Here is a 25,457-nt window from a genome sequence, read left to right as displayed (position 1 = left end):
TCAAATTAATATTAATATTTTGTCCAAGATAATTGAATTCATTCACTATGTTAACTGCCAGCGTCTTAATTGTCCATATAACTTCTGCGTGGATTTGCATTTGTTGGTATGAATTATCATGATATTTGATTTATGGGTTTAATCATCAAATCACTGCATGCGGCATACTCTTCCAAGGCATTAACAGGGTAATTCATAGAATCCAGCGCACAAGTAGCGCACGCGGCTGGCGCACAGCGTGCGCCTGCGATAGTCTGCGCCAGGCACGTGCGCTAAAACAGATTTCCGCGCACAGCGTATTCATGGATTTCAAGCTCCCAAAACAGCCGTGGCGCAGAGAATCGCAGCGAGCCTGCAGCAGCGCCAGTAACGCCCCCAAGAACGCCCTCGCGCACGGAAAAGCCATCAAAAGCGCTAAATCATCGCTAAGGGCTGCGCTAACCCCGGACCACTTCACAGGGCAGGCAAACAAGGAAAGCAAAGCGGGCAATCTCCAAATCAGGAGTACGCGGGAAGTACTACACGCGACTAGGCAGGGAACGTGAATCACAGGGGTACGCGGGAATCATCACACGCGAACAGCCAGGGTGCGTGTATTACAGGGGTAGCGGGAAGTTCAACACGCGATGGGCCAGGGAACGTGTATTACAGGGGGACGCGTGAAGTAGAACACGCGATAGGCCAGGGAACGTGCATCACAGGGGTACGCGGGAATCATCACACGCGAACAGCCAGGGTGCGTGTATTACAGGGGTAGCGGGAAGTTCAACACGCGATGGGCCAGGGAACGTGTATTACAGGGGGACGCGTGAAGTAGAACACGCGATAGGCCAGGGAACGTGCATCACAGGGGTACGCGGGAATCATCACACGCGAACAGCCAGGGTGCGTGTATTACAGGGGTAGCGGGAAGTTCAACACGCGATGGGCCAGGGAACGTGTATTACAGGGGGACGCGTGAAGTAGAACACGCGATAGGCCAGGGAACGTGTATTACAGGGGTACGCGGGAATCATCACACGCGAACAGCCAGGGTGCGTGTATTACAGGGGTAGCGGGAAGTTCAACACGCGATGGGCCAGGGAACGTGTATTACAGGGGGACGCGTGAAGTAGAACACGCGATAGGCCAGGGAACGTGCATCACAGGGGTACGCGGGAATCATCACACGCGAACAGCCAGGGTGCGTGTATTACAGGGGTAGCGGGAAGTTCAACACGCGATGGGCCAGGGAACGTGTATTACAGGGGGACGCGTGAAGTAGAACACGCGATAGGCCAGGGAACGTGTATTACAGGGGTACGCGGGAATCATCACACGCGAACAGGCAGGGTGCGTGTATTACAGGGGTAGCGGGAAGTTCAACACGCGATTGGCCAGGGTACGTGTATCACAGGGGTGCGTGGGAATTATCACATGCGAATAGGCTGGGTGGGCCCCCACAGGTGTACCCTGTACACCCTCCCCGGCCCCTGCAGGCAGCCCACAAAACAGTGGACTACCCTGCACACCTGATCATGTCCCCCTGCACCCCCATCCACCAGGGGCACCCTCCACCAGGCCCCCACCCATGTCTCCCACCACCCCCACCCCCCAGCAGTGCAGGGGCACCTGCCATCAGGCCCCCATCCATGTCTCCCACCACCCCCAACCCCCATCCACCAGGGGCACCCTCCACCAGGCCCCCACCCATGTCTCCCACCACCCCCACCCACCAGCACTGTGGGGCACGTGGCCAGCAGGCAGTCAGGCAGCAGCCGATGGCAGGTGGGAGCGTGCTCAGGGTTCTTGGGGACTTAAATTCGGCCTCCTGGCCAGGAGCGTGGTCTTTCGTGTTAGAACGCGTGGACAGCCTGATAGGGAGTGATTTTGCACCTGAAAACCCCACACTCATCGCGCGAAAACCCGTCACCAGCATATGTGCGTCAATAGTTACCTGCACGTGCAGTGTCAAAGCGTGTGATTGGTGAAAAGTGAGCGACACGCAGGAGTGTCGAAGCGCGTGATTGGTGAAAAAGGATCCACATGCAGGAGTGACAAAGCGTGTGATTGGTGAAAAGTGAGCTACACGCAGGAGTGTCGAAGCGCGTGATTGGTGAAAAAGGATCCACATGCAGGAGTGACAAAGCGTGTGATTGGTGAAAAGATACCTACACGCAGGAGTGCCAAAGCGTGTGATTGGTGAAAATGGGCCAAGCACGTACACGCCGTAAGTGACGATGTACGTGTGGGCCTGTATAAAAGGTAGTGTTGAACACAATTTCCTTGTACGTGCTTTTCGTGGAGAGCGAGTGGGTGAATTCGGTACTTCTTGTCGTTTCACACATGATTTACTTCACGGCGTTTCCAGTTCGTACTCCCTGTTACCTCTGACAACTCTTTTCTCTTTTTCCTCTTGTACTGGTTTTCCTGGGCCTGTTCCCTCAAACAGTGTCCCCTTCTACAGTTGTCCTGTCTCCTCAGACAGCGTACACCTCTTCTTTTGGCGGGGGTGTTGCCAACCAAAAGTGCTATTTTTTCACGCTCTTTTACCTGGCAGACGGTGAGTCACGCACGTATCTAACATCTGTGCTTGCCCCGTGTGTAGCCTACCCCTTCAGAGGTCAATCTAGGCCGCGTGTGACACGCATACGTTCATTGTGTTACTGGATGCCACAGCGTAGTGCAGGGTTTTCCATCAGCACACGTGGTCTAGGAGGGGTATTGTGCACGTTCCTTAACTTTTTTGGGGTGCCTGTGCGTTGCGTGACCCGTCATCTTTCCCCAGGGGTGTCATATAGCCTTGCCACTGCACTAGGGTACGAATACCATCTGGTACCCAACCCCTTTGACACCCAATTGCCCAGGACAATTGTGCACACCCACTCCCATACGCACAATACCATCAGTGCCATGGTTGGGAGGCGTGCAAGCCGTAAGGGTGGCAAAGGTGGCCGAGCCACACGTGGTGGCCGTGGAGGATCCAACAGGGGACGTGGTTGTGACTTGCAGGGCGCCCATGTTCCCCCCAGTCTGGAGGAACAGTCAGGGACACCCATGCCCCCCCCCCCCCAGTTGAGAGTCATGTGGCTGATACCAACCCTGATCAGCCCATGTCGGACCAGGCCATTGTGGCACCAGACCTGTCCGAGGGTGATTCCATCGCTGACATCCAGGTCAGCAGGTCCACTGCACGTGCACCGGTGCACATTGGTGTCATCAGGGCACGCGCATCTATGCCAGATAGGTCATCTGCTGGCCCCCGTAGCCAGGGTGTGGCTCAATCCACCCCACCTCTCATACACCCTGCCAAGACTGTGTCGGTCCTAGTTCATGCACCTCAGATCAGGCCTGACCCCATCCCACTACCCCCAATGCCTGCACCTACTCCCATGCTGAGTGGGCAATCACACACACCCAGTACAGAGTCCACCACGGCTCCTGCCCCTAGTGTCCACAGCGGCGTAGGACACTCTGGATCCCCACCCCCTTCCAAGCGCAAGAGGAAGAGTGCACGTCCGGCACAGGCTGATGCCCCAGACACGGCTGCACAGTCCGGCCCATCAAGGAAGCCAAGCTTCACAGACGCCGAACTTAATGCACTTGTTCAGTATGTGTCAGATCATGATAGGGAAATGGTCATCGTTGCAGGGTCCAAGACCACACATGCCAGACGCCAGGCACACTGGCAGACCATTGCTGACAGAATAAGTGCCCTTGGAGTAGTGAGGCGCACAGCTAGTGATTGCCAGAAGCGCTGGAATGACCTTAAGCGCAGGGCAAAGGATAAGCTGGCCTCAAGTCATGCCGCAACCTTGGTGACTGGAGGTGGGTCCCCAGCACAGGAAATAGAACTCACACCACACGAGTCCGTAGCTGGATCCTACGTCACCGAGGGACAACTCCAAGGTGTGGGAGACCTCCCTGATTACGAGGCATCATCCGGTGAGTGCACATGCATGTGTGTATTATCCATGTGCATGGTGTGTGTGTGAAGCATTCATGTTGGGTGCCTGTCAAGGGGGTGTGTGGCAGAGTTGATAGTGGCACCCATGTGCCTCATCCAGTATGTTCAGTGCAACACCATCTGGCCACAGCACTATCCCTACTGGCAACAGTGCACATATGGGCCAACACCATGGAAGTTGCCCTTGATTAGTAATTTTGTCACTACATTGTTGCTCATACTCCCCTGTCTATTCATCTGATGTCTTACATACCATTCCTCTCCTTTCCCCCAGCCATTCAAGTTTCATCTTCACATGCCTGACATGCAATGATACCACATGCTAATGCGTCCTCTGTATATAAATGCCTACCAACATGCAGTCATACTGTGGATGTAGCCTTGACATCCACCTCCTTCCTGGGTCCTTTGGTACCGTCTGGTTTCGAGCCCCATTCCCTCACACTCCATGCTGCTCTTCATGGTCTATCTTCCATGACTTCTACAGTTCAGACCATCGTGCCCTACGCACGACACCTGCTTGCCAAAAGTCAAATGAGGGCAGCCTGCCCTCCAATGCGACCCACCCTATTGCTGACCAGTGCATCTGAGCCTACTCTAAGCTAACTCTCACTGACATCTGCTCATACATGCCTTTGCCTGTCCCATAGACCCTTCACATGGTCCCTGTCCTCTCTCCTTGCTCCTCTTCCACCATCATAGGTGGGACCCGTTGGGGTGTACTCCTGGCCTCCTTCCAATCCTCAGATACCACTATTGATGTGCATGGTAATGGGAGCGTCTCAGTCCAAGGCCCTTAGGCCAACCTCAATCTCCTTGAGAAATGCTACCCACATCTCAACAACTTCCTTACCTCTCCTGCTGTCCCCCCTCCTCTCTCCTCATCAATCCTGCACTGCCTCCCTGCACCCTCCCATGAACCTTCTCCGCCTCCCACTCCAACTCCTACACATGCGGCACCTCTGATCTCTAGCACTCCCCGTAAGTCCTACAAGGCTGTCAACCTCCTCCACAATTACACTCCTTTCACTGCGGCTGCATCAGGCATTCCTCCGATAACTGTCACTTACATGAGGTTATGCACCTTGACATCCTTGGTCTCATGGAAACATGTCTGACGGCCAGCTCTGTCTGCATCCTTGACCCTCTCCTTGGCCCGCCACTACTGTGCAGGGGGGGTGTGCCCTTGGCTTCCCTGAGGGTATTCCTGCCACTGTCACACCTACTTAGACCTACTCCACTCTGGAATGGCTTGTGTGAGGTTTCTGTCCACCACACCTGGGAAAACTGGTCAAATGTACTACTTCCTTTCTGAGTGTCCTCACCTCTCCTCCTCACTCATGTCCCCAGACACAGAATTCCTCATCCTTGGTGCGGTACGCATCCACCTGCATGCCTGTTGACGCCCCCACGTGACCTTTCTGTGACCTCAGCAACTCCCTCTCACCCTCTAGACTCCCGTCTGTCCCTACTCATTCTGCAGGGCACACTCTTGATGCTCTGATCTCATCTGACTTTCCCCTCTCCGTCCATCTCTGCACTCCTCTCTCCTGGAGTGATCACATTCTCCTCTCCTCCCAGCTCACCCTCAACACCCCACAGGCAAAGCCACCCTCACCACTGTCACACACCTTCTTGGTATTCCGACCCATGAAGTGTGTGTCAGTCGAGGCTCATGCTGCCAAAATGTCCCCCCCATCCAGCTCCCCCTTAGGCTCACTCCCATCCTGACAGGGCCCACTCCATGCTCCACTCCATGTCAGGTACACTGGATGTCTTAGCCACGGTCATGACCACCTGTCTGAAGCCCCATGCCAATGCAGAGTCCTGGCATGACTCGGATCTTGGGAACCCAAACCACAGGTGCCGGGTGGCAGAGAGGGAATGTCCTGCATCATGGCCATCCTCTGGCAAACTGGCCTGCCACATGCTCCAAAGGCAATAGCGCCTCACCCTTCTCACCAAGATGAGATCCCCAATCCAAGGGCACATATCTGCGGCATGTGACAACTCTGCAGGACACATAGAAATCTGAAAGGACCTTGCCGAGCCAGAGGCAGTGTGTACCTCCCCTGTCCCCTCCGAGCCCACAGCACAGCATGATTGTCTCTGTACCCCTATAGGCCACCCCCCCAGCACTTGTCTGCGCCTAACACCATCTGCCCTTGACGTCAAGTCCTACTTACCTTGTACAGCACTTCCAGCCGCCACTCCCCCTTGCACTTCATTGTGCCACCCACCCCTGCACTTGCGTGACATGAATGACACCAGCACCAGTAGTATTGTTGACTGGCATCCCCTTCTGCCCCACCACCCCTCAGTGCTCCGCTGCACCTACAAACATTACTTGACCGGTGCTTCACGAATGCAAAATTATTCCGTTACAGGTGTTGGGGAGGTGGAATCACAATGTTTACTGCATTATGTTGATGTAGACAAGGCACTGTGCATCGTTGCCAATTTGGACTAGCAGATCCATGTACAACATGTATACTAATTGATGTGACGATGCAATGTCAGGACCAGAGTGGTTGAAATCCAAAAAAGTAGCCCTCCTCTCCCTCTTCACTTGGTGGCTATGTCACATGCCATGTGTGTGATGGCATGTGCCTTTGACATGGCAATCACCGCCCAATGTGTGATGGCAGTGCTAGGCATCAAGGTGAGCAGGCGTTGCTCTCCAATCAGTACATAGTATGCCCTGAGCCTCCCCTACAGACCCAGTGATGGTGAATGCATAGGAGGACTCCCAGTCATGTAGGACATGTGTCGTAGGACTACTGCCTATGTTGTTCATCAGCCCTTGTTGCATGCCATGGTGCTAATGCCTGTTTCCATTTTTCTCTTTCATGTCTTTGCAGGGGACGAAGCACTTGTTGATGCTGGGGATGTGGTGGTGGAGCCGTCCCAGGAGGGCAACCCGGGCCGACCTACCACAAGTGAGGGACGTGGTGTGTTTGTGGGTGAAAACCCACAAGTGCTGCAGGCCGTGCTGTCGAGGGGTGTCTCTGGGGGTTCCTCCCCCGAGCAGTATTCAGGTGTAGACTCGGAGGATGACACCTATGTGCAGTCGCAGGTGAGTGTTCTTGGGAGAGAATCTCCTCTGTCCGACCCACCTGCAGCCAGGCCATTGGCCTCAATGGGGATGTCAGTGTCGGCAGATCAGCCTCCGGTGGTTACGGATGCAGGGCCACACCACCCAATCTCTGATCCTGTTCCTGGGGCTGCAGATCAGAGAGGGAATGCAGTCCTGCAGCCTGAGGCCTTGCCGGCACAGCAAGGCGCAGTCCGCCTTGCCCCAGGCAGGTGTGGTGCCCGTCAACGTGGTGGCCGTATGCCACCTGGCAATACCGTATGGGAGCAATCCATCTACGGTATGGCCACCCAACAGGCAGCATCATCCGAGATGATTGCACAGGCCATGGATAGGGTGGCCACTTCCATTGTCCCCCCAGAAAGGCTGATGGAGCGACTGGAGCAGGCTACAGAGTCCATCTGCCAGGCACACAGGGAGGATATGTTGGCGTCCAACATGGACAGGCGGGCGGCACTGGCGACTCTGGGGGAATCACTTTCCATGGAGTCCCAGCGCCACAGGGAAGCCCTGAGGGAAGAACTCCGTCACCTCAGGTCGACCCTGTTAGAGCTTGAGGCTTCATCCCATAGAAGGACAGAGGAGCAGCTGGAGCGTCTGACACGGACGCTCTCGGCCGAGATGCAGGCAACTCGTGCGGAGGTCAGGTCATCCCGGGAGTTACTGCATGGGGACCTCCGCATGATTATAACCCAGAACCAGAACTACCAGACCCGCCTGCTTGCAGCCATGGAGGAGCAAACTCGTGCTTTGCGTGGGCTGCCTCCCATTGTCACACCATCTTCTGAGGCAGCTCCCCCACCTCCAGAGTCAGCTGCAGGGTCTGGGCAGAGCCATAGCGACTCATCTCCCACAACAGAGTAGCCGTGTGTGCCACGAGCCTATGGGGTGTTTTCCTTTCCCATGATCCACACAGGTGGATTGTGGCGTGCATCCTGTCCTCGGACCTCATAGGTGCCCCCCCCCCCCCCCCGCCGGCCCTTTCATGGCCATTTTTTCTCTTTTTCATTTTTATTTTGCAAGAGTGTTGCCTTGTGTGGGTACCTGGGCATACACTGTATTGTGGCTGGGCACATGCAGGCTTGTCCTGAGTTTGGTTTCGATGCTTGGGTAGCAGACATCCACACCCCTCCTGCTTCCCTTTCCATGGGCTTGCAAAGGGTGTGCCCAAGTGACAGCAAATTACACGGTGACATTGGACTCCCATGAGCTGTTGGCCAGTCCATAGTCAATACTGTGTAGACATTCATAGTGTTCATTGTTGTTGCACCTAACTATGCATGATGGTATGATATGTGCCTCTACTTACATATGTTGCTCATGTTTTGCAGGTATTTCACACAGATCTTCACAAGGGCATACTCTCTGGAGTCACACTACATGTCGGTAGATGTGCACTGACACTTTTGCATGGCGCCATCACTGTACATCTGGACGGTGAGGACATACCAGCTGAATCAGGTAATGAGACTACCATTGATTACATGCAATGTGTCTTGTTTGGGTGGGCTTCAGGGTGGGTTGGTGTGTAATTTGATAGAAATTACTCTTACACAGGTGTGTAGTAGTGGCTCCAGGGCGGTTAGCTGCTCAAGTGCGGCTATGTTCCATTTGGGGCACTGCTATTTGTGACACTGGTGTCATGTTGTGATGGCCAGTTTGTTTGCTGTCACATACCATGACATGGTGTCCTCAGTGGCGGGACTGTGAAGGGAGTGGGTGACATGGCAATGTTGTCATGTAGTGAATCGCCCGTGGCAATGCATTTTAGATTGATGGAGTTGTGTCTTTGCGTTGTGATGCATAGCTGGTGTATGTGTAGCTAGGGGTGCACACATATTGACACTTCCATGTTAACAATCTCAGGCTGATGTGTATCTGACAGTTCATTGTCAAGTAATTTTCAGACATTGTCAGGTAGAGTCATCATTGATTGTCAGATGGTATGTGCCAGAGCAGTGTGCACTAGCCAGCACTGTGATTCCTAGGTGAAGAAGTTGGCCACCAGTTGCGTACGGGCTGCCTCCCCCCGTGCCCTTTCCCCTCCCATGCGCAGCGGGCGTGCATGTGGTTGTGGATGTGGGGGCACCACCATGTCCACGGGCAGGCCCCGGCGTGTTGCAACGTTGTGCAGGACACATGCTGCCACTATGATCCTGCACACTATTCGGGGAGCATATAACAGCTGCCCGCCAGAACGGTCAAGGGAGCGAAAGCGTGACTTGAGCACTCCGAATGTGCGCTCCACTATGCCCCGTGTAGCAATGTGGGCTGTGTTGTACCTTACCTGGGGTGGCGTGGTGGGGTTCCGGATTGGGGTCATCATGTGGGGGCTGATAGGGTAGGCACTGTCCCCTGCGGAGGTGGTGATGGGTATCATTAGTGGTGTTGTGTCATGACCCAGTATCTGACATGCATGCATGTGGAGTGGCATTCATGCTCACCAAGCAGCCATGTATCTCCATGCTGGCCAGCCTCTAGGTCCCGGCATAGGGTAGACATTCTGTAGATGAAGCTGTCGTGGGTGGACCCTGGATAGTTGGCATATACTGATGTGATGATTCCCTTGGCATTGCATACAACTTGGACGTTGATGGAATGCCAGTGCTTGCGGTTTCTATAGATGTGCTCTGTTGCCCTGGGTGGACGTAGAGCCACATGTGTGCAGTCAATTGCACCAAGCACTTTGGGGAATTGAGCCACACCATAGAATTCCTGGATGCACGTCCGCCTTTCTGCATGAGTCCTGGGGAGATATATGTGCCTGCGGACTGAAGGCCGTGCAGTGATGATGTTCAAGACCTGGTGTAGGCAGCGTGACTGCGTGGCCTGTGACACACCACCCACTATGACACTTGTCCGCTGAAAGGATCCAGTGGCCAAGAAGTGCAGTACATTCAGGACCTTCTGCAGGGGGCTGAGTGCTTGGGAGCACAGGGTGGGTGATGTGAGGTCATCCTCCCACTCACTGACCAGGTCCAGTATGATGTGTGCTGGAAACCTGTACCTCCCATACACCTGGTCATCAGGCATCCCGAATAGGCTGGTTCTGGGTGTGAATATTCTGGCCCTGACTCTCCTCCTCATCCTCCTTTGGTAGCCCACTGCCACTGCTGCTAGGAACGGTATGTTCATCCTGGCATCTGGCTTGTTTATTGAAAAGTGCGCAAATTAATGCCTTGCGCGTGTAGTAGGCAGCGTGTGAGCCTCGCACCCCTGGAATCGGGTTCCCACTCCAATCGCGTGTGGAAATTCCCACGCTGCAGGCATACAGGTGCGCTGACGTACTTGCCTGTGTAAGTGGCCGCGCGCCCCTGAAATACACGTACATAGGCCAATGGCGTGTAAGCGCACTTTTGGGCAATTACACGCGATGAAATACACGTACATAGGCCAATGGCGTGTACGCGCACTTTTGGCCAATTACACGCGATGACACTCTGACGTGCAGGATTTCCACGTGTGCTCCGTCTTCACGTGCTGAGTGGGGAACGCCCGTGCGGATCACGTCAGACGCGCTTACGCGATGAGGGACTCTGGTCCAATAGAATCGCGTATGCGTGCTGACGCACTTACGCGCTAAGGGCCTTTCCTCGGATTTCACGCTGACGTGCAGGAATTTCACGTGCCAAATCACTCCGTATCAAGCTGGCCACCCGAAAACACACGGAACACCACGCTCCTGCCCCGAAGGCCGAGTTACTGCCCCCCAAGTGCCCTGAGCAGCCTCCCACGTGCTATCTGCTGCTGCCTGCCTGCCTGCCTGCTGCCACCGTGCCCTGCCATTTGGTGCCTGCACATCAGCCATCTGCAGGGGTCCAGTTGCTGTGTCCACCCCTGCTGGAACTGAAGACTCCCAACTGGTATTACATCGCTCCACAGCCCAGCCCCAGGACCCAGTTGCCCACCCACACCTGCCTCTGGGGTTGCCATGTCGGGCACTTCTACATCTGGCACCAGTGGCAACCCCAGGCCAGAGGGGCAGAGGGGCACCAGCTTCACTGCCACCGAAGTTGGTGTCCTGGTGGAGCATGTCCTGGGGCAGTATGATGCCCTCTTTGGATCGTCCCGCGCCAGCAAGGAAGGACGGGAGAGGATCTGGGCCGACTGTGTGGTTGCCATCAACGCGGAGGGGGTGGCAACCCGCAACGTCTTGAAGATCAAGAAGCGCTGGGAGGACTTGAGGTCCAGGACCCTTGTGAAGGCCCGGCGCCTCGTGGAGGGGGGCCGGGGCCACATGAGTTCCATCCAGAAGAGGGTCCTGGAACGCGTACGCCCAGCGCTCCACGCCCAGATCCTTGAGAGGGAGACCCGTCTGGAGTTGAGCGGTAAGTGTCCAAGCATCACTGTGTGAGACAGGGCATGTTGCGGTGTGCTGGTTCTATGATACTTGCCTGTATGTGTGCCATGTGCCATGTATGCATGTATGTGTGCTGGGACATCATGGTAATGCATGTGCGACCAGTGATGTGTGACCCACATGGTTGTTGCATGTGTAGAAATGCGGCATGGGGAGCACTATGCAGATTTGGGACATGAGAGCATGCCAGTCTCTGTACCTGGACATGGATGGGGGTGAGGATGGGTGCTGATGCCAGGTACATATATGGTAGCCATGTCTGTGTGCCTGACCTGCATGTCTGTGACTTGTGCATGCCATGGATGCATGACTCATGTGTGTGACAATGCACAGATTCAGTGACGCACCCACCTTACCCTTGTTTTGCCTGTGTTTGGTGTGATTGTGGCCAGATGGATGTGACTGAGGTGTAGTGTGTGCATGTGATATGCATGAGCCATGATGCATGTGAGTTACATTTCATTGAATGTTTCAAGAGTCAATTGGACATGCATGGAAATGTGCATGGCATGCACCATGCCTGTTACTGTGTGTGTTTTGCCTGGACTGACCCATGTGTTGTGGAGGGACATGATGGAAGTGTACTTTGACAGGGGTGCTCATCTGCTATTGCTTCCTGTCTAGGGGACCATTGTACAGTAGCCTGATGCTTGTGTTCTTTGTCTCCCTCTACGCAGCGGCTAGTGAAGAAGAGGGCGGAGACGGCGCTGTGGAGCAAGGCGGCGGGGATGCCCCCACGGCTGCAGCGGAAGGGGTGGGTGAGCCCCCACAGGGGCCTGCTACGGCGGGAGACGGTGAGGAGCCATCCAGGTTGGTGGTTTGCACAGAGGAGGAGGAGGCCGACACTGGTGCACACATGGGCCCTGGTGGGAGCATCCCTGCTGGTGCAAGTGGTGCAGTCCAGGGCCAGGGGCAGGAGGCAGCACAGGTCACCGTGGAGGGGCCTGTGCATGTCGCTGTCCCTGACCCTGTGAGTGCACCACCATGCACCAGCAGGGATGCCCCGTCCCAGGCCCGTCCGCAGGTAGAGGGGATGTCCATGTCAACTGACTCCCCTCCACCTGCGGCCGTGGGAACCCCTGGCCGCGTGGAGCAGGTCCTGATTGGGGTCGCGATGCGCACGGCTGTGATTCGTGATGCCGTGCGTGCTTCCCGGGAGGAGCACGCACGTCATCACGAAGTGCACCGTGCCGACGTGGCCCAATTGGGATCGGCCATGTTCGGGGGGTTCCTGCATGTGTTGGCCAATCTGACGGCCCTCTCCTCCTCTGTGCAGGCTATCCACCAGTCGTTCTCCTTGCCGTCTTCCGGCCCAGATGCCACCATGGCCCCCTGTGGACCTGCCCCGACCAATGCAGCCAGCTCGGTGGGGATCCCATCCCTGCCACAGTTGGGAGTCGGAGGTCCAGCAGGGGTGGACGACACAGCAAGTGGACCCCAGCAGATGGAAGATGTGCCGGCATCATCGGGCAGGGCACGTGCACGACGGCGTCGGTGGTTACCATCAGCCTGGATGCCGTCGTGCTGGCAGAGGCAGTGGCGTCGCAGGCAGCAGCGGGCTCGACGTGGGAGGCATCATGGCTCAGGGCCATCAAGATCGGAGGGGCAGGCATCGGCCGGAGGGCAGGGCAACCCTGGCATGGCGGTGTGTTCCGTGTGGGAGGAGTTTGGCCAGCGGATAGGTGCGGAGCGGCAGCGGGCGGAAGAGGAGCGGCTCGCCATGGCCAGGGCGGAGATCTCCATGCTTCAGGCATTGAGGCGGGCTGAGTGCCTCGAGGAGGCTCGCAGGGAATTTGGAGAGCACATGGGGTTGTCCCTGCGAGACCTCGGGGCCAGGACTGAGTCCCGCCTCCAGGACATTGACGTGGAGTTCGAGGATGCCCTGGCCAGCATCACCAAGTGAGCCGCAGGACTAGCCCGCTGCCTTTGTATATAGTTTTTTAGTTAGTTAGTGCTAGGTTTCCTTTATTTAATTTATTTTTTTTTGGACCGCTTGGACAATGGCCACTTCTTTGTACATATTTTTTTAAATAGTTAGTATTAGGTTTAATTTGTGGTGTTGGGCTCATGGACCCTTGAACAATCCTGTAAATATAGTTATTTTTTGTGAGATAAATTTTTTAACTTTCATATTGGTCACACCATGTCGTAATGGTTTATCTTTCATTTCATTCTACATGTGTTTACTTTGGACAAAATCTAATCATTTTTCTATCCTTTGTTTTTTGGTTTCTCATTTTTGTTCCCGGACATGGACCTTTTATTTGCTTTACCAGATAGTTGTCAGAGTTTACTTTATTTTTATTTTTTAATACATTTTGATATTATCTTACACTTGTGTCATTTTTTCTTTGGTTTCTTACATGCCTTGATATGGGTTTTGACATTGACTTGCACCCATTGTGTATGTGTGTGTGGCGGACATGTGTTCTTTTGCTTACTTGCCTTTGGGGTTGTGTCATGTGATTGCATTCACTATGTGGGTGCATGCAATCCTTGCCTGGGTGTTTGTGCTGGGTATGCTGGTCATTACTGCCATTATTGTGTATCGTCAGGACCAGGGGCCAGGGGGACATGGGTGGGGGCCTGGTGGAGGGTGCCCCAGGTGGATGGGGGGTTGGGGGTGGTGGGAGACATGGGTTGGCCATGGGTGGGGGCCTGCTGGCAGGTTGCCCACAGTGCTGGGGGTGGGGGTGGTGGGAGACATGGGTTGGCCATGGGTGGGGGCCTGCTGGCAGGTTGCCCACAGTGCTGGGGGTGGGGGTGGTGGGAGACATGGGTTGGCCATGGGTGGGGGCCTGCTGGCAGGTTGCCCACAGTGCTGGGGGTGGGGGTGGTGGGAGACATGGGTTGGCCATGGGTGGGGGCCTGCTGGCAGGTTGCCCACAGTGCTGGGGGTGGGGGTGGTGGGAGACATGGGTTGGCCATGGGTGGGGGCCTGCTGGCAGGTTGCCCACAGTGCTGGGGGTGGGGGTGGTGGGAGACATGGGTTGGCCATGGGTGGGGGCCTGCTGGCAGGTTGCCCACAGTGCTGGGGGTGGGGGTGGTGGGAGACATGGGTTGGCCATGGGTGGGGGCCTGCTGGCAGGTTGCCCACAGTGCTGGGGGTGGGGGTGGTGGGAGACATGATCAGGTGTGCAGGGTAGTTCCCTGTGGTGTGTGCTGCCTGCAGGGGCCGTGGAGGGTGTACAGGTAATGCCTGGGAGCTCACAGCCAAATCGCGTGTGCAACTTCCCGCTCACCCCTCAAATCCACGTTCCCTGCCATATCGCGTGTGGAACTTCCCGCGCGCCCCAGAAATCCACGTACCCGGCCATTTCGCGTGTGCAACTTCCCGCGCACTCCTGCAATCCACGTACCCGGCCATTTCGCGTGTGCAACTTCCCGCGCACTCCTGCAATCCACGTACCCGGCCATTTCGCGTGTGCAACTTCCCGCGCACTCCTGCAATCCACGTACCCGGCCATTTCGCGTGTGCAACTTCCCGCGCACTCCTGCAATCCACGTACCCGGCCATTTCGCGTGTGCAACTTCCCGCGCACTCCTGCAATCCACGTACCCGGCCATTTCGCGTGTGCAACTTCCCGCGCACCCCTCGAATCCACGTTCCCTGCCATATCGCGTGTGGAACTTCCCGCGCGCCCCAGAAATCCACGTACCCGGCCATATCGCGTGTGGAACTTCCCGCGCGCCCCTGAAAACCACGTACCCGGCCATTTCGCGTGTGCAACTTCCCGCGCACCCCTCGAATCCACGTTCCCTGCCATATCGCGTGTGGAACTTCCCGCGCGCCCCAGAAATCCACGTACCCGGCCATATCGCGTGTGGAACTTCCCGCGCGCCCCTGAAAACCACGTACCCGGCCATTTCGCGTGTGCAACTTCCCGCGCACCCCTCGAATCCACGTTCCCTGCCATATCGCGTGTGGGACTTCCCGCGCGCCCCTGAAATCCACGTACCCGCCCATTTCGCGTGTGCAACTTCCCGCGCACCCCTCGAATCCACGTTCCCTGCCATATCGCGTGTGGAACTTCCCGCGCGCCCCAGAAATCCACGTACCCGGCCATATCGCGTGTGGAACTTCCCGCGCGCCCCTGAAAACCACGTACCCGGCCATTTCGCGTGTGCAACTTCCCGCGCACCCCTCGAATCCACGTTCCCTGCCATATCGCGTGTGGGACTTCCCGCGCGCCCCTGAAATCCACGTACCCGCCCATTTCGCGTGTGCAACTTCCCGCGCACCCCTCGAATCCACGTTCCCTGCCATATCGCGTGTGGAACTTCCCGCGCACCCCTGCAATCCACGTACCCGCCCAGCCCATATCGCGTGTGGAACTTAACGCGCACCCCGGTATGCACGCACACGTTTATTTTTTCTCTCTGCGCGTGTCTGTGTTTGTGGGTACCCCTTTGTACGTCATTTGTCCAGGAGGGCAACAGTATTGTACATTGGTCATGTCTGTATATAGGTGCTATTTGTTGGCGCGCCTTTTAGCGCACATTTCTTGCAGGCGCAGACACGCTACCGCCTGCTTTCTTGTGGCGGTCGTGTTTGTGCCTGTTTGTGCCTGTGCGCTGCTTTGAGCGTGCGCTTTTTTGCCCTATTCTATTCCATGAATACGTGTTGTATGCGAGCGTGTGGGCGTTCCGCGCACTTGCCTCCTGAACTTTCCCCGTGCCGCCCACATTCTTCCCCATTCCGAGTGTTGTGCCCCATTTTATTCCCCATTCCGAGTGTCCCGCCCTGTGTTCCGCCTACTTTAGAGCTGTGCGCTGCGCTCGGAGTGATGGCGCAGTGGCCGTGGCGCACGACGTTGGTTGACCTGTGCGCCGGCCTGCGCCGCGCGTTTTTTCCGCGCACGTCCTCTGCTTTTCTTGCGCAGGGACTTCCATGAATCGACGTGCGCTGGTTTCCCTGCGCTTTGCGCTGATTTTCGGCGCAGCGCACGCATTGGCCCCTCTGCGCCGGGATTTTCGGCGCACATTTATTCCATGAATCGGCTTGTAAGTTTTCTTTGGAGCCCTATGGTGGACTGGTTGTGACAAGGTTGTAAAAAGCCACGATACTAGCCAATTACCAACTTTAGGCAGAAATGATCGAGGTAGATCAAAAAATGTGTTAATGTCATTAATATAAAAGTAAAAAAGGGTGCAAGCTAAAATGCAGCCTTGTTTGAGGCAAGAGTGAGTTAGAATAGGTTTCGTCAATAATCCATCTTGGGTTAATTTGATGTTGATGGACGTATTTGAATAAAATTGGTATACCAAGTTTAAACTGTAGGTGAGACAACCTGCATCTATTAGTTTAGTCCACAGTTAGTCTCACGAAACAGAGTAGAAGGCTTGTTTGAAATCTATAAAGGCTAAAAACATTAGTTGTTTGGTAGAAATAGCTTGTTTTTTATGACAATAAAAGAAGCAAGTTAACTGATGTTCCTAGCCCTTTGACAAATGACTGGTGGCGATCGAACAAGTGAGCTGTGTTGAGCCATTCAATAAGAACTCTCAATACTAGTCTTGCAAAAAATGTTCCCTGGTATGTCCTGGTATGTCCAATATGTGAGTCTAAAAATACATACTATTGAAACAAAATAAGATCACAGAGACACAGAAATTGATATTTCAAACAAATACATGTTTATTGTGCATGGCAGCAGTGGAGGTCACTAACAGGCCAAGCCCCCAGGACTCTCTAGCAATGAGAGCTTCAGCAATACCAGCCTCCCAGCACACCCTTTTACAGAGAGCCCCCTTGCTCCCTCCCCCTGCCACTCTAATCTAGCTCTCTACTGAACAGAACAGAAATCCACTGTTATACATAGTGGCATCTGACGTACATTATATTACATGAGAAAGCAGTCCATGGCAACAGCATTTTGCCTATGTGCATACATTTCAACAGAGAATGAACTGTACTGGAACACAATGACATGTTCTTCTATAATATTCTAAGAAAATCAAGCATATTGTGCTAACATTCTTTCTCTCGCATGAGACAGAAAGACTCTGCAGAACGAAAACATCAGTCAAGGCTATTTTTTTGCAGTGAAGGCTAGAGGACAGTCTGCCAACAGACAAGTTGTTTTCAAAACATCTCTTACACTGTGTTCAGCTGCATGAAAACATTTCCCTTTCATGCTCAGCAAAAGTCGAATTCATAATGGACAAAAACGGACCACAATTAGCGCTTAGAAACAAGAATGTGCGCTTTACAAAATAACAAGTGTATCTACATTATATCGTCATAGCTCTCAGCAAATGTTGATCAATGATAGTTCAAAACAAACTATAGTGCTAAACAGAGTTTATAATGATGCATGGATGAATGGATTAGCCCATGCTAACTAACTATTAAAAAAATGCAGATTGACGTATAGGGCAACTGGACGATAATTTATGGGGTAATTTCTGTTTCCTTCCTTAAGTACTGGTATAGTGATTGACTCTTTCCAGGAGGGCGGAATATGACCTGTGTTCAAACTATTTCGAAAAATAATGTCTAAGGTGGTAGCCTATTGATCAGGATGATATTATATGGCATTTGTAAAGCGCCTATACACAAGTGTTTCAAGGCGCGACAAGGCAAGGGAGGGGGAACAAAGGGAGGACAGACAACGGTCTGACTAGGCCAGGTGTCATTCAGATCGTGCAAGTGCATGGGATGGGGAAGGGGGAAAAGTGCAGGGTGAAGGGGAAAGGGACAGTTCAGTACATGGCATAGAATAATGACAATAATAAAGTAACGGCCGAGATGGCAAGTACAAAGTGCAAAGGTAAGTCAGGTGTCAAGTGCTTGTGGTGAGACTGTAGGGATAGAGAAACAGTCCCCAAGTGCGGGTGGTCAGCAGAGGAGAGGGGGGAGAAAAGGCAGAGGCAAAGAGAAAGGTTTTGAGGTGCTTCTGGAAGCTTTAAGATTGGCATTTGTCAGGCCATCCGGTCCAGGGGCTCTCAAAGTCCTATGTTCATTGATTAACAAGAGAATATCTACAGGGTCAAACAATAACTCAGTCAATTCCGTTTTCCAGATTTGGGGACAGCTGACCTGGCGACCTGCTTTAGAAAAAAAGAGCCGAAAAATGGTTGGTCCACATGTCTTCACTTTAATGTGTTTAGCATCAGGGAAGACGAAGCATTAGGAGTGACTCCCTTAAGGAGAACCCAAATTTGGGCACTTGATTTGCTAATTATTGCAGCCAACATTCTTTCTCCGTCATTTTGTTTTTTTGAGTGGTTATATTGTTTTATTGCATTTTCATAATCTGTACAGAGTCGCACGGTTTCCTTCTTTAAGTCAACAGAAGGATGTTTTTTAAGATTCCTAACATTTCTGCAGAATTGCGCTTTCTGGGATTGAGTCATCGAGTCATAAGCATGTTTGTGTTTAAACATCGGACTGAAACCTTTAGTGGATGTTTTAGCAATCAGGTTCAGGGTGTGCATGTACTGACGGGTTATGGATGATGACAAATGAGTAAAAAAAGTTTGAAGTTGATTTATGAAGGAATCTAGTTTAAGGGACAGACCATTTTATTCTGTTTCTACCTTCATTTAGTGCAAAACGGATGTCAAAGTATTCTCGAGGTTTGATGTCAGGACAAGACCATATGATTTCTAGTATATTATAATCGCTAGATAAGGATGGAATAACAGTAAAGGCTTGGATTCTGTTAACCTCTCTGGTGGAGATTAACACATAATCCAAAATCGTGTAAGACAAATCTCCTTTCCATGTCGGTGCCGGAGGTATATCGCCAGTCACTGTACCATTTAGCATCGTAAGATTCCTTGCAGTCATCAAATTAATGCACCTTTTTACTCTCGGTGTAAGTGATTAACTAGTATTTCGAATGCATCTGATGTTCAGATCACCCACCACACGAGTTGTTTGACTCTGATTATCATATGCAATCAATTGCAATGCAATGGAATTTAACATTTGATCGAGGAGTTGAAAAAATCCATCATCTGAGATGGCCACCGGATTCCAATATATGTTTAGGATCGCTGTGTGTGGAACTAATGGGAAATGGGGATTTTTTATGGATAGTTTGGTCAATTGAATGGCAGGATGTGGCGCAGCCCATGCCTCCAACTTGGCTCCTAATTCTAGTTTTACTGCTGTCATCATACCTACAGCTGGGTGGCCTGTGGCCTCCATGATATTTCATAATTTGGCCAGATGGGTTGTGGAGTAGTCCACGTTTCCTGCAAGGTAAGGATGTCAAATTTGCCTAGCAGAGCTGCTGTCTCTAGTTTGAACACATTTGAACCCTCTGGTAGTCCATATCGCTATTGTAAGCTTCTGATTTGGTATCATGACGTTAATTATTTTTTATATGACTTTTGTTAGCCATTACCATTTACGCTGACACAGAGGCAAGGAAATGTTCTTTGCAAAAATACACCTTATACAATGTACAGCAACCATCTCCAGAGCCAAATTGGATGTGTTAAAATGTCTAGTGTTCTGATGGTCCTCTCTCTCCCCCATGGTTAGCTCTGCGCTACTTTGTATTTCTGCCAGGTCTATATTGCATTCTTTTAATGCACATACTTCACCCAGGATTACAAAAAGGACTTGCACAGATAGCGTATGATTGGAGGAATAGAAGGAAAGGGTGATACCTGGGAAGAGAAGGGGGAAAAAAGACTGGAAATGGACAGAGATGACAGTCAACTCTAAATATACACAGCCAATAGAAAGCTGCGGGCACACAGTGAGAGAGAGCGAGTCAGAGGAGGACACGACTAGAGTGAGCAGGACAGTTAGACATATGGAGAGAGGGAGAGAAAGGTACAGAGAGACACGGAGTGAGAAACAAATACAGACACATGTCGAGAATGGGAGAATTGAAGAAACAGGTTTTAAGGTCACTATGATCAAGATAGGGTCAGAGAGCAATAGAGACAGGAGAGAATAGGAGAGAATAAAATGGCCAACTTCCCACTAAATCCTCAGAATGTTATATTGCCCTCAGTAAAAAGTCAAAGGTTTAGAGGTTTGTACACCTGTCTTCATCGATGCAGTCACCCAGCATCCGTGGTCGGGGCTCTGTTCAAGCCTCCGTAGCATTCTCTGCAGCAGAGACTGTTGCCTACATGCCCCAGAAGAAAAGCCCCTACTCCCCGGCACATGCGCAGTTGCACATGCGCAGTCGCACACGCAAGACAGCTCGACATCCAGCTACTTTCATTTTGGTAGCGGACGTGCATCAGGGACGTTCTTCTGCCCCACAGCACTCCGGGCCGCATTCTAAGCCACCTCCATGTCCACAGGTGAGCTTGTGCTGCTGCTGTATTGGACAGCTGGCCCCTACTTGAGACACGCAAATGTGAACTCTGCCACATCCAGCACGTATTGTGCATTATTTAAAATAGCATTTACTTTTGCTTTACAGCAGAACTCTGCTGTTTGCCCTCAGTGCTGCCTTAGCCCAGCGCCTCAACCCCTGGGATGACATCGACCAGCCTACCACCGGCTCCCACACCATTATGGGATTTTAAGGTATAAAAATGTTCAAACCTTTACAACAGTTCCACAATTTTGGCAGCCTATAGCCTACAAAGTTCCCTTTTTTAACCTCACTTTGCTTATCTAGGCACATATATTTTCTCTTTTATTTTGTAGTGCCCCATTCCTAATGGTAGGATAGAAGGACCTGCAGCAGTTTCTCCTCAATGGCCTCTATCTACCTCCTACCTGTTACTATCACCATTAAGGTCAGTGCCAGAACAGAAGTGGATTTTCTTGACATTATTTTACCCAATTGTTTTATAAAAAGCCTGTGCATTTACTTCTCTGTTACTCATGTAGCTACAAGTATTCATTAGAATACCTTATATACTGCTCCATTGTTTTACTTACCTTTTCCTCCACTTCTTGCAGGGGTTTTCTGCGCCTTGGCTCCAGAAGAAGGCTCTTTAACTACCCAAGCCGAAAAGTCTTTGAACCCTGGCACCATCTGTGGCCCCTGTGTTCCACCCCGCCTGGGGCTTTCATTCACCTTCCTGACGTCGACCCATAACAAGGTCACCATTTAGCCTGGCTCTAGTAGACCTCCCCAAGGTCCAAATTCCTAGACAAACTATATTGATTATACCTGTACTAGGAGGCTACATATGTATATTAAAACAAAGAACTATACAAAGATCCAGTGTCGGTCAAATACATTACCTAACAGTATTTGTTTTTCAATGTGAGGTGTAAATTTGTGCGCCCCTACTCCACTCCAACAACTGTGACCCTGCTTTGTTTGCATTTACAATGTATGTCCAATCTGCATGAATTAATGCCTTTTGGGAATTTTCGTTTTTGTTTAAAGAATTCACACTGTTGCAATAACATTGTAACTATCTGTACCTCTTGAACCACGGTACACCTTGCACTGTGACTTGTGAACCTCCTCTTGTCTTTGCTAACAATGTTCATAGTCCCTCACGTTCATGTTTATACACAAAAAAAATTAAAATAGTGTTTGCAATAAGAAAAACTGACCCACCTTAACTATAATGAGTGTCTAGTTGTATTTTACACAGCAGCGCATGACATGGTGGCTAAATAGTATACTACCTGCATGCCACATACTTTTGACTAAACCTGCACTTAAATGAGTTGCAATTGAAAAGACCCTGTTTTCCCTCAGCAGGTTTTAATGGGAGTGTGAGATGTTCTTGGCGGCCTTTCCCTTTCAGCCCCTCCTTTACCCATAGATCATGTTTATTCATGTATTACTTGTAATCATCCTGACCATCCTTCCTCTCAAGGCATCCTGACCATCCTTCCTCTCAAGGCATCCTGACCATCCTTCCTCTCAAGGCATCCTGACCATCCTTCCTCTCAAGGCCTGCCAACTTTGCGCATCACAATACTGAAGACAAATTAGTCTGTGATTGATGGACATTCTTGAGAGATGGCTGCTGTTGGGATTTAGAGAGAGAAAGAGACGGTGAGAATATGATTACGAGTGCAGGAGGGCTGGGTGGGGAGAGAGGCAAATAGAAATTGATACAAATAGGAGGGTGGGAAACAAAGAGTGAGACACCCATAGAAAGTAAGACAAATGGATGGGTAGTGAAGGCAAGCGTCCCCAACCAGCACGATCCTCTCCTACAGTAGCCAAAGTAAGCTGTATAGGAATAATTTGGGAAGACGTGGAAAGACAGCGGCACAAGAGCAATTTTGTACCAATTTTGTACCCAGGGAACTATTTAGCTCCTGCTTGTAGCCTAGAAGAGCCTGGTTAGCTTGATACCAACAGCTACCAGAAGCTACCTTTGGCTTCCCATGCCAACTGATGCCAAACAAACACAGCTATATGAATGTAACTGTGCATTCGGGACAATCTATGAATAAACATTAGGATACATCTGTGGGGGATATAAACCATAAGGAGTCATAAATAATAGAAACTTGATATGTTTCCATCTTACGTGGAAGTTAGATTAGCAGAAAGCTATGCAATAGCTCCTGGTCACTGGTTCATGCTGGATGCTATGATATTAACACTTATAGCGCACACGTTCATCCGAGGGCATCTTGGAGCAAAGTATTCCAAGGTAGTGTCTTAACCACATGTGATTAAATAGAAGAGATTACATTGCACGCCTGAATTGAGTTGAAGGTGGTTGTCAATAGCTCTGAGGGAAGGCCATTCCACAAAGACCCTGCAGCAAAAGAGAATGCATGTCCTCCAACTCACCATTGCCGGACTTTAGGGATTGCCACCAAATTAGCACTATCAGAACAGAGTGCTCGCCCTGGGATATATGGGCAAAATTAGACCTGCAGATAGTCAGCCCCTTGGCCGTAGAAAGCCTGATGAACCACGCACAAGGATTTGAATGTAATCTTTTGAGCCAATGAAGAGCCTGAAGCACTGGAGTAATATGTGCTCCATAGGGAGAGTTTGTGGCCAGCCGAGCTGCCAGATTTTGCAACAGCTGCAGGAGATGTTTGTTTGTTTGTTTATTTATTATGCACAACAGACCTGGAGGTGTCAGGGCGCAGGGTACAATAATGCTTTCATCTTAGAGGTAGGTAGGTTACAGGGTTACCAATATACAGGACATACAGGCAGTTACATTGATTACAGGGGAACAATACAGAGTCATGGACTATCAGAAATGTACATATTTACAATAGATACAATAATAACAGTCATAGGATGACGTCAGGGTTAAAGAGGTGCTGTAATTTAATAGGTATGAGATAAGCACTTCTGTAGTGAGTGGTCATTTTCCCTGAGCCACTTAATGGTGTTATATCTGAGTTTGACAAATGTTTGGTCTGCCCTCAACGTAGGTGGAAGGGAAGCTGTCCCCGCCTGCTTTAGATAATTTGAATCTGGGTATGATTAGGCAAATGGTGTTGGCAGATCTGGTAGGACGAAGAGAAGTCTTTTTGGAAATTCTTTGCACAAGGTAACGAGGAGCCACATTGTTGAGGCATTTGTGGGCAAGTCACACAGTTTTTAGCCAGATGTTATCATTGATGGTTAGCCATTTGGTGTGAGGTCTTGCTGCAGAGATGTGTTCTCTCTTGGCAATACCTAGGGCCGTTCTCAAGGCATTATTTTGTAGGAGTTGGATCTTATTTATGATGTGTTTGCTGGCACACAGGTATAAAGCATTACAATAATCCAGCTTTGATCAAATTAATGCTCGGGCAAGTGTGATACAACTATCTTTGGAAAAGAACGGTTTGCCAGTCCTGATTCGTTCACAGGTGCGTGCTGTGGCCAAGGCCATGGCATTGACCTGTTTGGCCAGGGTGAGGGTTGAGTAGAGGTAGTAACGTAGTGTTTTTACCTCCTTAGCAACTTTTATGATATAGCCATCTATGTTGATGGATGCATAATTAGGGCCTAGTTTTGTAAGGTTGGATGTGGTTCCTAGGATGAGGATCTCTGTTTTGTCATCATTCAGGCATAGCCCATGGGCGGCCATCTATGTCTGAATGATGAGGTAGATTTTATTCACCAAGGCCTTATCCTTATCATAATCCCCAGAAAGTGGTATAATGATCTGAGTGTCATCGGCATAGTTGGTATATGTGACACCCAGCTTGTCCAGATTATCGAATAAGGGCTTGGTGAATATATTGTACAAAGTGGGTGAGTCACAGGATCCCTGCGGCACACCACAGGTGATAGGAATGGCATCTTCTGCCGCAGTCAGTGAGAAGAGTCTCATGGTCCTGTTGCTCAAAAGGTTGGATCCAAGTAATGGCATCCTGGGCAAAGTGGGCAGCTGAGTTAAAGTGGTTGCATAGAATTGAATGGTCAACCAAATCAAAAGCGGCCGAGAGATCGAGGAGGAGTAGGAGTGCAGTGTTCCCCTTGTCCCTCAGCTCGTCGCTCTGTGTTTTGAGATCGATCAGCGCTGTTTCCGTGCTGTGTTGGGGCCTAAATCCAGATTGGCGGGGTCCCAGGTGTTGGTTAGTCTCCAGGTATTCCTGGATCTGGAGGTAGGCCATGTGGTCTAGAATTTTAAGAAGAAACGGCACTGTCGTAATAGGTCTGTAGTTGGTGGGGATGGCTGGATCGAGTCTGTTTTTTAAGGAGTGGGAGGACCCAAGACTCCTTTAGGTTGTTTGGGATTGTGCCTGAGGCAAAGGAGGCATTCATTAATTTTATTATGAAGGGTGAAAGGTCTCTGGCCACGTCTTTATTAATTTGGGGCTGACAGATGTCACCCTTGCAATTGGATGGTTTAAGGGAGAGTATGATGTTCTCAACCTCAGGTATGGTCACTTTAGTGAATCTGAAGTGTTTAGTCGGTTTGGTGTCAGGTTTGGGGGGTGGCAGGTGACGCAAAATTGGGTAGGTTAGCTTTTTTCTTAACAATCTTAGATTGGAGCATAGTGATTTTATTCATTAGAGCGCTTTGAATGTTTGAGCACCAAAGTTCTTTCACACAGTTGTCTGAGGGCTATGGGGGCTTCCAGCTCTTTTAAAATGACAAAGAGCTCCTTAGTGCTTGGCTTAGCAGCAAGGATTCTATTGGAGGTTTCCTGTTTGTTTTTGGTTATTTCTTTTTTGTAGTGAGCTGCTATGTTG

At 51.3% G+C, this 25,457-nt stretch overlaps 2 long non-coding RNA genes across 3 annotated transcripts in view; one reads left to right on the top strand and one right to left on the bottom strand.

The window, feature by feature from the left end:
- LOC138551646 (uncharacterized) overlaps positions 1–25,457 on the bottom strand; it is a 49,310-nt gene that overhangs the window by 12,732 nt on the left and 11,121 nt on the right. The window lies entirely within an intron of this gene.
- Positions 18,263–21,890, top strand: LOC138551657 (uncharacterized). 2 transcript variants are annotated; one of them, XR_011295382.1, is made up of 3 exons: positions 18,263–20,905; positions 21,029–21,120; positions 21,287–21,890. It is a non-coding gene; the product is annotated as an uncharacterized lncRNA (long non-coding RNA). The 2 variants fall into 2 exon arrangements; XR_011295376.1 differs by having other exon boundaries at positions 18,263–21,120.

This window comes from Ambystoma mexicanum, chromosome 1q (genome assembly GCF_040938575.1).
Source record: "Ambystoma mexicanum isolate Mex_15411 chromosome 1q, UKY_AmexF1_1, whole genome shotgun sequence".
In the NCBI taxonomy this organism is placed as follows: domain Eukaryota; kingdom Metazoa; phylum Chordata; class Amphibia; order Caudata; family Ambystomatidae; genus Ambystoma; species Ambystoma mexicanum.
This window is presented reverse-complemented; position numbering and strand designations above follow the sequence as displayed.